Source organism: Aotus nancymaae, unplaced genomic scaffold, assembly GCF_030222135.1.
Source record: "Aotus nancymaae isolate 86718 unplaced genomic scaffold, 86718_ANA_hifiasm-v0.15.2.pri h1tg000010l, whole genome shotgun sequence".
Taxonomy (NCBI): Eukaryota; Metazoa; Chordata; class Mammalia; order Primates; family Aotidae; genus Aotus; species Aotus nancymaae.
Genome location: NW_026988421.1, coordinates 1,297,501 through 1,310,000, shown reverse-complemented (window position 1 = coordinate 1,310,000; position 12,500 = coordinate 1,297,501). Strand labels below are relative to the sequence as shown.

Here is a 12,500-nt window from a genome sequence, read left to right as displayed (position 1 = left end):
TGAATTTCAATCACAGCACTCGGCAGGGTGAGCCGGGCATTGTGTGTGCACGGGAAATACAAAGGCCTTCCAGCCTCGGTGGTGTTCACCAGGGGCGCTGCCCTCGGGGGCTGGCCTGGCTCCCCGGCCTGACCAAGGGACGGGCAGGAGGACGTGAGGTCACCCTCCTCCTACACCAAGACGAACGACAGTGGCTTTTCTAGCAACCTGGTGGCTCCCATCCATGGGGCCCCCCAGTGCCCGAGGGGGATTGCTCAGACCTGCCCAGGGTCAGCCTGGGTTTCACACCAGTGACTCCAGCATCCCCACAACCCACTCACTGCAGGGTATTTCTGTCGAAAAGTCTTCTAAGGTTGAGAAAAACACTTGACTTTTAATTGGAATTGGAGCCTCCTCCTCTGTATCGGGAATATTGTTCTGGAATTCACACAGACAGCCCAACCAGGCCTCGTGCACAGGGACCAGCTTCCATTCACCACCGCCTGGCAGCGGATGGCGGCATTGTGATGTGACACCAGGCGCAGAAAAGGGGACAGCTCATCTTCCTTGTACCAAAATAATACCCTTGCTGACAACTGTTGGATCGCATTCAAACAATTCTGTTTACATACCTCAAAGAATACGTTGGATGGTGGCTTTTATAGTTGTGTGGAAACTACAACCACCCAGCCCAGCCCTGCAGCTCGGAAAACTAAGGCACGTGGCCTCCTCACTTCTCCATGGCTCTCGCCTCTGGGGACGGGGCTGAGGGAGACAGACACTTCTCAAGGCGGAGGCTCTGAGGTTGGGAAGTGGGCCCCTGCCATCCTAGAACCCTCCCCACGAAGGCTGTTCTAAGGTTTTACCTCAGTGGAGAAATGCTTGTAAACAAAAGGAAGACACACCAGCCAGCAAAAGCCACCCTTACCACATCAAATCATCTGCGCAAGTGAAAGCTATCCTTTTCTTTCAAAAAGAAACATCACGAGTCCCTGTGCTGCCACGCCTCCCAGAGACTTTTTGCGGAGAGGAAGGAGGTCTTAAGAACAAGCGGGAAATCTAACGCTCTGTGGAGAACCCTCTGGCCAATGGATTTGCACACTTTAAGCCAGCGGAAAATCTGTACACAGAGGTAAACAGAAAAAGGAGCTTGCAACGTCCAGGCCCCTCCCGAGGCCAGAGGTGTCCCTGCCAGGGTTGAGGACGGAGGCAGCCTCTCCTGTGCTCTGGAGTGGGCCACACTCCCATGGGGACCTGTTCCCAGCCACCCCATGTGCTTGTGTGGGCATCTGCCCTCCCCATAGGAGGAAGGCCACCCAACGGGTCACCCTCTGCCACGGACCTGCCCTACTCAGTGTGATGCACACAGTAGGTGTTCAAGGTAATGAGTAATGCAGGCCTCTTGAAGACACCTGGCCAACCCAGAAGGTATCACATTTTCAATTTTGAAAAGCCAAACTGAACGTCCTGTTTCTTGTATGTTCACAAATGTATTCACAAATGTTCATGGCAGTGTTTTCCATAATATCCAAATGTGCATCAATGAATAAATGGACAAAATGTGGTATATCCATACAATGGAATTGTACTCAGCCATGTACAGGAACGAAACCCTGACACCTGCTCTAACAGGGATGAGCCTTGAAAACATGCAAAGTGAAAGAAGCCAGACATGAAGAACTGTATCTGTAATGGGTGACCCTATTTGTAGGAGATGTCTGGAACAGGCAGATACACAGGGAAAGGATGTGGATTCATGGTGGCCAGGAGCTGGGGTAGGGGAGGAAATCCAAGGCAGGGCCACCCTCATACTCTCACTTATCTACAGCTCTCATTTCTGGGGACCTGGACAGATGCAGAGACAGCCGCTCTCCAAGGAAGGGGCACTGAGGCAACATTAGTAGACATGGGCTTCCTTTTCGTGTGATGAAAACGTTCTGGAATTAGACTGATGGATGCACAACTTTGTGAATGTACCAAAAGCCACTTAATTGTATACTTCGGGTGAATTCTATGATACGTGAATTGTATCTGAACAAAAACCAAGTGTTTTTAGTGAAAGTCATGTTTCTCATCTGAATGAGAATATATGTGCCAGCTCCATCTATACTAAGGACATACCTTCCAGGGCCAGAGTGTGTTTAGAATAACCGTGTGTCCGGTACCTGTGTAAAAGCACAGGGCCCCGCTGTGGGGGAAGGGCCTGTGGAGGGACCCTGTTCCCATTCAGGGAGCGTCACTCGGTCTCCCAACATTATTACCCTTTTCAATCCCCACGGAGGCATTTTTAACTCCTGGTTTTTCAGGCTGCATAAAGAAGAAAAGGAATGTTCTAAGGCAGAGGCTTTAAATACATCACCGAGATTAATGTAAACACCGGAATCCCCAAAAGCACGGCCCTTGAACACAGCATACTAGATTATGTGTCTCCTGTAAAACTGTCCTATTTCCACACGGGGTTCCCAAATGCTAAGGTATACTGAGACGAGAAGGCCACCATGTCCTCCTCTGACCTCCATCTTGCCATGGCAGCCCCCACCCAGCCCTGGCCTACCCCCGTCACAGCCCCATACCCGGTTGGCGCTCTTCAGCCTGGAAATCCCCAATCCCTGCTGCTCAGCCTCCGTGTGCACCTCCCCAGTGCCTCCCAGGGCGCCCCTCCTCTCAAATCCACCAGCACCTCACCTGCTCCTCTTGTCATCGGATGGAGCACCTTCTTCATTTTGACTATTTTATTAACTTTTCCAGGTCCTGCTTCATTCTCACAAGACCTTAAGTCAGCACCATGGAAAATGTGGCTCCTGCACCAGACACGTGCCAAGTGCCATCTAGATACCAGGCCCTGGGGCTGCCAGGATGGAGACCGTCACTTCCCTTGGCAAGGGACCCACTGCCAGGTGGGCAGGTATGTCACCCCACCTGACACCCCAACCATGAGCGCCTACGAGAAATAAATAGCTTCCCTGCCTCTCCGTGTCACCTGCCATATCCAGGTGGGCAAATGCGGAACACTGGAAGCCGGGGCAGATTCCACAGCACGTCACACCTTTGTATAGGACACTGCACTCACACTACGCTCGTCCTACAGATCATTCCTAACAGCTGGCATTTTGCAAGTGCACGAGAAAGGATAATCACCGATAGTGAAATCTGGGGTGAGGAAGGGGGGCATCCTGCTGGTGGGTGCAGGGCTCAGGCACGTGGCAGGTATTCACTAACATGGTGCCACAGCAAAGCCAGGGCGCAGCCTGGAGCCCAGTCTTTGGGGTTGTACATACCGAATGCCAGCTTCCCTGGGCAGGGGGCATGTGACACTGCAGCCTAGTACCCCACGTGGTATCTGCCAGTGACACGTTTCTTTCCCTTACAGGGTATTAAGAGTCAGTGGATTTCGGAAACAATCACCAGCCTAGCCTATGGCTGTTTACAGTCTTTACTCTGGGAAAGGCCACAGCCTGATGCCAAGCATGTGGTAAAGCAATCTCGATGCCACCTGTCCTGAAGGCTCTTCCATCATAAGAGCCCTGGAGGAGCCGCCGCCCTCAGCTTGGTGCCTGTTTGGAAGCTCAGTGCCCACAGGCCTAATGGTTGCATGGGATGTTTCTGCAGTGTGAGCGTGTTCCTTAGGAAAAACACCAAATGGGACTTCCGAACTAGGGCTAGAAGGGACGGCTTTCAACAGGCACGTGACTGACCCAGCCGGGGTGCCTGGGCAGAGACGAGATGGCCAGAGGGCAGATTTCCAGCCAAGGACCTCCTCTAGGGAAGATAAGCACGCAAAAAGATGGAGAAAAACCTGGCAGAATCTACCCTCCCCAGTCCGACCCCCTGGATTTCCTGACTTTCAGCTTCCTCGGTGGTCATCAGATGCCTGGAGGATGGGTCCAGACCTCAGAGGCTCCAGGGTTTGCTGTGCCGGGCTGTAAGCTTTCTACATGGGAAGACTCAGAAAGGGCTATCTCAAGAGCACAGGGAGAGTGTGGCATCCAGAAGGGAAAGGAAGAAAAGAATGACCCTGGCCGTGCCCTACCTCTAAGAAACTTTCCTCCAAAGATTATTTGCACCAATGCTGACCAAAATCTGCCATGGCCTCCTATCTCAACGAGAGCTTCTCTATTTAAATGTCCCACGCCGCGTGATGACCCTTCGAGGGTGTGCGCCTCTCCGCGCCGCGTGATGACCCTTCGAGGGTGTGCGCCCCTCCGCGCCGCGTGATGGCCCTTCGAGGGTGTGCGCCCCTCCGCGCCGGGTGATGACCCTTCGAGGGTGTGCGCCCCTCCGCGCCGCGTGATGGCCCTTCGAGGGTGTGCGCCCCTCCGCGCCGGGTGATGGCCCTTCGAGGGTGTGCGCCCCTCCGCGCCGGGTGATGACCCTTCGAGGGTGTGCGCCCCTCCGCGCCGCGTGATGGCCCTTCGAGGGTGTGCGCCCCTCCGCGCCGCGTGATGGCCCTTCGAGGGTGTGCGCCCCTCCGCGCCGCGTGATGGCCCTTCGAGGGTGTGCGCCCCTCCGCGCCGGGTGATGGCCCTTCGAGGGTGTGCGCCCCTCCGCGCCGCGTGATGGCCCTTCGAGGGTGTGCGCCCCTCCGCGCCGCGTGATGGCCCTTCGAGGGTGTGCGCCCCTCCGCGCCGCGTGATGGCCCTTCGAGGGTGTGCGCCCCTCCGCGCCGCGTGATGGCCCTTCGAGGGTGTGCGCCCCTCCGCGCCGCGTGATGGCCCTTCGAGGGTGTGCGCCCCTCCGCGCCGGGTGATGGCCCTTCGAGGGTGTGCGCCCCTCTGCGCCGCGTGATGGCCCTTCGAGGGTGTGCGCCCCTCCGCACGCACTCATGTCCCTGTACAGCCAAATCATTCCACGTGCTCCTGAAAAGCATTTGAAAACTTCTATTTTGCCTTTTAGTGTAGCAAGCAGTCCACATCGCTGACTGATGTAGCCTTCTATTTGTTGTTGTTGCCTTATTTTAAAACCACTCTAAGAAAAGAAAGTTACATCTTACTCATTTTGCATTTTTTTTTTTTTTTTCAGACAGAGTCTCACTCTATCTTGCCCAGGCTGGAGTGCAGTGGCACGATCTCGGCTCACTGCAGCCTCTGCCTCCCAGGTTCAAGAGATTCTCCTGCTTCAGCCTCCCGAGTAGTTGGGACTGCAGGCGTGTGCCACCATACCTGGCTAATTTTTTGGTATCTTTAGTAGAGATAGGCTTTCACCATGTTGGCCAGGCTGGTCTCAAACTCCTGACCTCAGGTGCTCCACCCACCTCAGCCTCCCAAAGTGCTGGGATTACAGGCGTGAGCCACCATGCCCGGCCTCATTTTGCATTTTCTACAACAAATTAAAAAGGCCCAATTGATTGAAAAGGTAGTTTTGTAAAAGTACTTTCTCTCAGCGTAGGCTTTTTTAATCCAAGCCTCAGCCTGGAACCAATGTGCACAGACAGGTCTCAGGATGTTCCAAAAACAGCCTCACATGAAATCACGAGCAGCCCGGCTCCAGTGCTGTCACTGACCCAGCTGGCCGAGCACACACTGGAGCGAAAGATACTCTACCGATTCCAGCCATGGGCTGTTAGCACTGGGCCTGATGTCCAGCCGTGTGGATCGGTGGGAGGGGGCTTGAGGCACTGGTAACTCGTAAGCCAGAAAGAGAAACAGAGGCAGCGTTTGGTTGTTGTTCCTGTTCTTCCAGAACAGAGTGATCTATTTCACCTCCTCCTTGGTGCTGAAAGAACCACACGCTTCTGTTTCAGGTTCTCTACCAACATGTTTGTTCTGACATTTCCCTTGGTCTTCAGTGTTTAACCTGTGGGAGTTGTGGCCAGAGTGATCTGTGATATTTAATTTTAGGTCTTCTTATCCTGGCTTTATTCTGCGCTGCAGGTGATCACACTTATTTTGTTTTGAATGGTCTGTTGCTCTCTTCTCCCACAGTCCCACACCATCTCCTGGACCCAACCCACACTGTTTTCAGAGGCACATCCTTCTCAGTGGGAAACTCAGAAGTCTGGAGTGTGATCCCGCTCTATCCCTGACTCTCCTCCCTGCAGCCCCAGGAAGGGGCTACAGCCCTGAAGCCACCGCAAGGTGGGTGAGGAGCGGGACCAGGGACCCACCTACGAAGGGGGCTTAAGGGGAAGAGGGCCAGGCCCACCTTCACTGTCCTCAACCCAACAATTACCAAATGAAACCCGGATGACCCTTTTGTCCTTTGGGGAAGATGAATGGCCATCTCCTCTCTGCTACATTTTGTCAGGTTTGGTGCTGAAGAGTCAATACCTTCACCTTGACATGGAAACTCTGTGATTTATCAGCTCGTTTCTCCTCCTGGGTTAGCGTGGCCCCGATGAGAGCAGCCAATCGGGGTGCAGGGTGCAGACTTGGTCACAGCCACTTGGAAAACGACCAGAGCCCCCTCGGATGACAGACAAATGTGTCTTGTTAGCAACAGCCCAAAAGCGCTTGACTTGTACTAATAACAAAAAGGCCATGCTGGTCACCGTGGGTCTAAAGACGAAGCACCCTGTCACCAGCCTGGTTGGGAAATTAGCAAATAATGTTCTTTTCCTTGATAAATGGGTGACAGCTCCCTCTCACCAATCATTTTTAACATTTTGATGCATGCCTATGATCCCACTGGAGGAGCAGAAAAGTTTACTGGCCCTCAATTTTCAGATGATGAATGGAACTCTCTAAATGTGCGATTTCTGTATGAGGTATAGTTCATTTTAAGCAATTCTAGTAAATGGGTGTCACTGATTAGGACAAATAGTCTACTTGTGCAATAGCACAAACGGTGTGTCTCATTCTCCTGGCCTCCTCCGAGACAGGAAAGAGAGGGGACAGCAGTGACCCTGGAAGCCCTCCCGGCCCCACTCTTCCAAGGGCCGTGTTATCGAATCTCACCCCAGCACCCACTTAGCATGAGGGCAGATTAATTGATCATGGTTTGGCTTGATGCTACGCTGTAGCAGTGGGGAAGACAGCGGTGGGAGCCTGCCCTCCCTCCCTCCCTTTGTGGCTCTGCCTCAGGGGACCTGAGGACCCTTGAAATGACCCCAGTGATGGCAGTCAGCCTCACTCCCAGGGGAAGGGGCTGAGGCATGGACACACGCCACCCCAGTTGAAAAAAACAGTCACTCTTTGCCATCCATATTTAAACAAAGGACAAAAGCTAATGTGGGGTCAGGAGAAGCCGTGTTGCTGGAGTCACGCGTCAGCTTGTGATTAGCCCAACTCTTGGCAGGTCCAGAGTCAGTCTGAGCTGAAAACACAGGCCCAAGCTATTCTCAGATAGTACCAACTCCATAGAAAAGCAAAGGTGCCTGGAGGGTGTCTATTCCCCGGGGGCTCACTGGGGACGATGGTGGGGCGCAGATGTCCTTGGACACCGTTGACTGCTGAATTTGAAGCAGAACAGCCAGTGTGGCTGCAGGAGTGCCCACTGCAGACAGGAAGGCACTGTCAGCTGTGGGTGGGGGAGGGAGCGGGGCTGGCCACACCACAGGATGATGGGAGTTACCAGCAGAATTGAGCCAAAGACTCCCCAAACTCCAGGACCCATGAGGAAAGCATGTGGTTTACATGTAAGGAAGGCATTAGCATATTAAAAATAGTGTGATTTGCGGGCAGCAATTAAGCATCATTTGCTCTGTGATTCCAAGGAATCTGTTTGAGAAGCACCTGCCTGGGAGACAGCAGGCTGGGCTGGCACAGTCAAAGGGCACTACTGACTCTGCGGGCTGAAAGGGCCGCCTCTCAACACACACAAAAGATCTTCAGCACACTTAAGAAGCACGAGTGCTTTTGCGAGGGGACTGAAGTGGGGCTACATGGTGGAACTCGCCAGGAGCCCCGGGGGGAAGCCTCGCCCAAGGGTGCCAGGACAGCCCTGGAGGACAGAGCATCGCCCCTTGGCGCACTGCCAGTTTTAAGGTACATTATGACTTAAAAACAAGAAAAAGGGAGGAGGAAAGTAAACCATAAATACCGTATCAGAAAGAACAGAAACTGTTAGCAATGACTGGATGAGTAACGACTTCATAAGCCTGAACCTGAATGCACGTCCTTGTGCAGAAAACCATCACTTTTATGCTCCCATCCAGTAACCGCATCCAGGGCTGGGAGCCGTCCAGGAATCCGGCTGTCAAGAGCTCCCTGTGTCCACTTCAGTGTGGCTGCTATCCACTGCCAATATCCTGTTTAGTAACTGGGTTCAGTCTGTCGAAGACAACACGTTGACTCCCAGTAATTTGTGATAATTTCCTTAATTGAGCAAAAGAAATCTCTAAAATGAGGGTGGGTCAATCAACCATCTGAATGATTGACAAAAGTGAGAACACCTGACCCCCCGGGTCCCCAGTGTCCCGTGAACGATGCTGGAAGTCCAGCCCCCACCCCCAACCAGCCTCAGTGCTTTTGCTGAATGGGAAACCATTCTGCCAAATGGACGCTGTAAAACAGGAACACGCGCGTGTGTGCCATGATGCTTTACACTTGAAAATGTGTCTATAAAAGTAGTTTTCTCCGTAACATAATTTCAATTAGATGCATACAAATTCCAATCTGTCTTAATCAAATAACACTGTAATGCTTATATTCTAATTAAAAAATGATTTCTTTTATTACTCTTAACCATTTGATGCGTTTCTATGGGTGGAATTATAAATGCGAAACTGCTCAATTTGTGAGTTTCTCAGGTAGGACGTTCTGGGACTATTTTAATTATTATTAAACAAGCAAATAGTACACTATTAGACAAATATTAAAACAAGCACTGAACTCAGTTATTAATTTGCACTATTCACTTTTAAATGCAGCAAATATCTCATTAATTTAATTTTAGGTACCCACCAGTTTATATTGCATTTTACAGTCTAGAAGGCAATTTACTATTAACTGGCAATTACATACAGAGTGATTGTTAATTCTGCGCCTAAGTGCTAGCCGCTTGGAAATTGTTCTCTCTCCCTAATTTTTGACCTTCTTACAACAGGGTGAGGCACATGGGAATACAAAGAACCAGTATGGAAGCGCTGGACATGTCATTTGTGACTCATTCTTTTAATTCACCGTGCTAATCAACTGAACCGCCACAGCTTCCCAAGGTAATTGTGTCTTTATAGGAGTTGAAAGTAGCAGGCAAAAGGGCCTGGATGGATGGGGCCTGGCCCGCCTTCCCCTTCCCACTCGGGGTTGACTAATAGGGTCTGGTTCAGAAAAATCTGGTGTTTCTCAGATCACTGTAAACAGATCATCGAGGCCCTTTGCAAAGTCCCTCCCAGCCTCTGGCGGGCGGCCCCTCCTCTGAGCACAGGTTCATTATCCCTCGGCCTGGTGGCCCCAGTCGGCCTCACGCGGGTAAGGTTAAATGTGAGGGTGTCCCGGCAGCCTCCGGGGCTGGGGGACACTGATGGGAACCAGACGCCCAGGGGACGGTGCCTATGTCGTGACATGCAAAGGGGCTGGCTCAGTTTTCAGCGGGGGAGTGCAATTCCCGGTGATTACCTCATTGTCCCCATCAATTTCGGGGCAATGCAAATCAGACAGAAGCTTCCAGGTCAGACAGGTCGTGACCCTACCTTTCCTTGGCTCCCCAGCCTGTAGAGCCTGTATCCCTTACATCACCTTTGAAATGGATATTCCTGTTAATGACTGGGGTGTGGGGGAGCCAATAGGTTAACCTCCATCCAGGAAAGGCTGGGCTTGAGGCAGAGCATCACCAAATGCCCATGTGTGGTAGCGTGTCTCAATGGAGGAAATCCCTGAAGCTTCCGCCAGACAGGACCCTGAGCTTGTGCCCAAGAAGCCCGGTCAGCCGGGCACAAGCTCAGGGTCACAATATCCATATTGTGCTCAGTGGGCACAATATGGGCTGCAGATATGGAAGGTGGGTACCTGGACAGGCTAGGTGGGGGGCTGGAATAAAGGGGTCCACTGGTCCCTTAGTGGGAGGATACGAGACACCTAGACAGCTGGAGAGGACATCCCTGGCCAAGGAAGGCATCCCACCTGGCTAGAGGGCGACAGAAACAGGCTGCAGACAGGAGAGAGCTGCCCCGTCCCCACACCGGCCCCAGAGCAGCAAGAGCAAGGCTCAGCCATGCTGGGAATTGAGGGGACGCTGACATTGCAGGCTCCACCATGTGATAGCTGCCAGCCAGTGACAGGCAGCTCCTCCCACCCTATACATCCGCGTTTGTCTACAAACGCACAGCCCAGGACCTGTCTCAGCAGCACTGGGGACAGAATCCCCAGGAGACAGCAGGTGAAGTGCAAAGAAAGGACTGGACCTTACTGCAATCTTTTTTTTTCTTTAGACAGTCTCATTTCTAATAACAGCGGTACAGACTTCCCCACCAAAAAGCCAACATATGCAAAGATCCAAACTCTCAAAAGGATCCACTGAAGGCATCCACTAAAGACTTCATCCGGGATGGGTTGACAGTCCAGGGTGAGAGCAAGTGGCTTATTCATCCGCTTTTACGCAGAGGCAGTCAGTCTTGCCACATGCAAACACACATCACTTTGGTGTCACGAACCAGAACCTGGCAGCAGACACAGGCACCCACATGTGTGCCCACCCCAGGCATGTGCCTGCTGCAGCTCAGATACTGCTCCATGGCTCACAAGCACCAATCAACACTCACCTTCCTAAGATGCTCAGACTTGAGCAGGATCCCGCAAAACCCAGCCGAAGTTCACCCTCAGTGACTTTCCACAGGAAGGTCCACGTACTGAGTGCCTGCCGTGTGTCAGACATGGCACCTACGTCATCCCTGATCCTCACCAAAACCCTGCCCAATAGAGCAGAGGAGAAACTCGGACCACAGGAGTAAGTGTGTGCACAGGCCCCGGTCTGTCTGTAAACCCCAGGTCTTTGCACGGACCCTGCAGCCCCTACAGCCAGAAGTTCATGGGCCATGGGCCTCAGGGGCACGTGGCATCAATACTAACGTCTGCATGAGGTGACGTGGAAATGTGGACTGCGTGGCTTTAGCACACACATGGAAAGATCCCTACAGCAAGGGGCAGGAAAGGACCCCCTGGCCCACGGCAGGATTCTGACGCCTCGCCTCTCCCGGGTACCTAGGGCCTGCAGATGTTGCACTTTATTGCACAGCAAAAGCTCATGTTTGTTGAAGTATGTGTCAGTGTTTAAAAGATGCCCCAATTTTTTGAACCCCATTGTGACATGTCTATTTCTTAAAACACTGGTACCCCAAAACCTGGAGGAGCTGCTCTCTCTCAATCTCAGAGCCTTACATGGAGGCCAAGAGGTGTCCACCCCGGAAGTGGGCCTTCCCTGTGGTCTTCTGGCAGCTCCTGGGCGCCTGGTCCTATGTGTGCTGGTCCCACAGAAGGTGGACCCTAGTGTGGGGCAGGCACTGCCTCTCCCACCCTAACTGCATGGAGAATGCTGAACTGTCACTGACTGGACACCTCTGGGACAGCAGCCCTGGCCTGCCGCCAAGACCCATCCAGGCACACCCTGGGGTGACGCTGGCCCTGATGGATAGTGGGCCTGATGGACAGGACTCACATCTCGCCTTCCTTGCTCACTGAGTCCTTCCTAAGATGGGAAGAGCTGAGGGATGTCTATTGCCTCTTTAAAACTTCTGAAAGCAGAGTGGGCTTAGCATCCTCCATGTCACCCACTCTCTGGACAGAGGAGAGGACTGTGTCCTAGTGGGCATCCTTCAGGTCGTGATGGCAGGAGTTGAAGCCCCATCCCCTAGTCCAGGTTCCTTCCGGCCATCCCAGACACCAGGCCACAGTCACCCAGCCACTGAACAAGCAGGTCAAGGCCACGGACAGTAAGTACTCATCCCGTTCACTGTCACTGAGTTCCAGCAGGCACTGTCCATCATTAAAAACATCTCTCAAAATCACAGCCTTTGGAGGCGGCTAAGATTAGAAATCAAAATGCAAACATGCCTTAAGTTGAAGTGAGTTGTTTGTTTTGAGGCAGGTCTTGCTCTGTCACCCAGGGTGGAGTGCAGTGGTGCAATGAAGGTTCACTGCAGCCTTGACCTCCTGGGCTCAAGTGATCCTCCCACCTCACCATCCTGAGTAGCTAGGACCACAGGCATACACCACAATGCCCCACTAATTTTTAAATTTTTGTAGAGTCAGGGTTTTGCCATGTTGCCCAGGCTGGTCTTGAACTCCTGGACTCAAGTGGTTCTCCCGCCTCGGCCTCCCAAACTGCTGGGATCACAGATGTGAGCCAACACGTCCAGCCAAGTTGAAGTTTATTTACGGCATTTCTCAAAAGCAATCCCCAACAAGTGGTGCGAATTCGGCCCTTGTGTGCACAAAGCACTGGAAAGAGCAACTGTGAGATGGCAAGCATGTGTAACTGCACAGGCCAGCTCCGGCTGGCACGAGCCTGTCCCACGCCCTCAAACAACACGCATCTCCTCAGGAAGCAGTGTCATGCAGGGTTCAAGACCCCCGGCTGGAGCAAGAAAGACCAGCCTCACATGGGCCTTGCCTTTACCGGGGGTACGGCCTGGGCACTGCCCTCATCAC

The 12,500-nt window shown here is 52.8% G+C and overlaps 1 protein-coding gene across 11 annotated transcripts in view; it reads right to left on the bottom strand.

The window, feature by feature from the left end:
- Positions 1–12,500, bottom strand: part of EBF3 (EBF transcription factor 3) — a 131,227-nt gene that overhangs the window by 19,452 nt on the left and 99,275 nt on the right. The window lies entirely within an intron of this gene.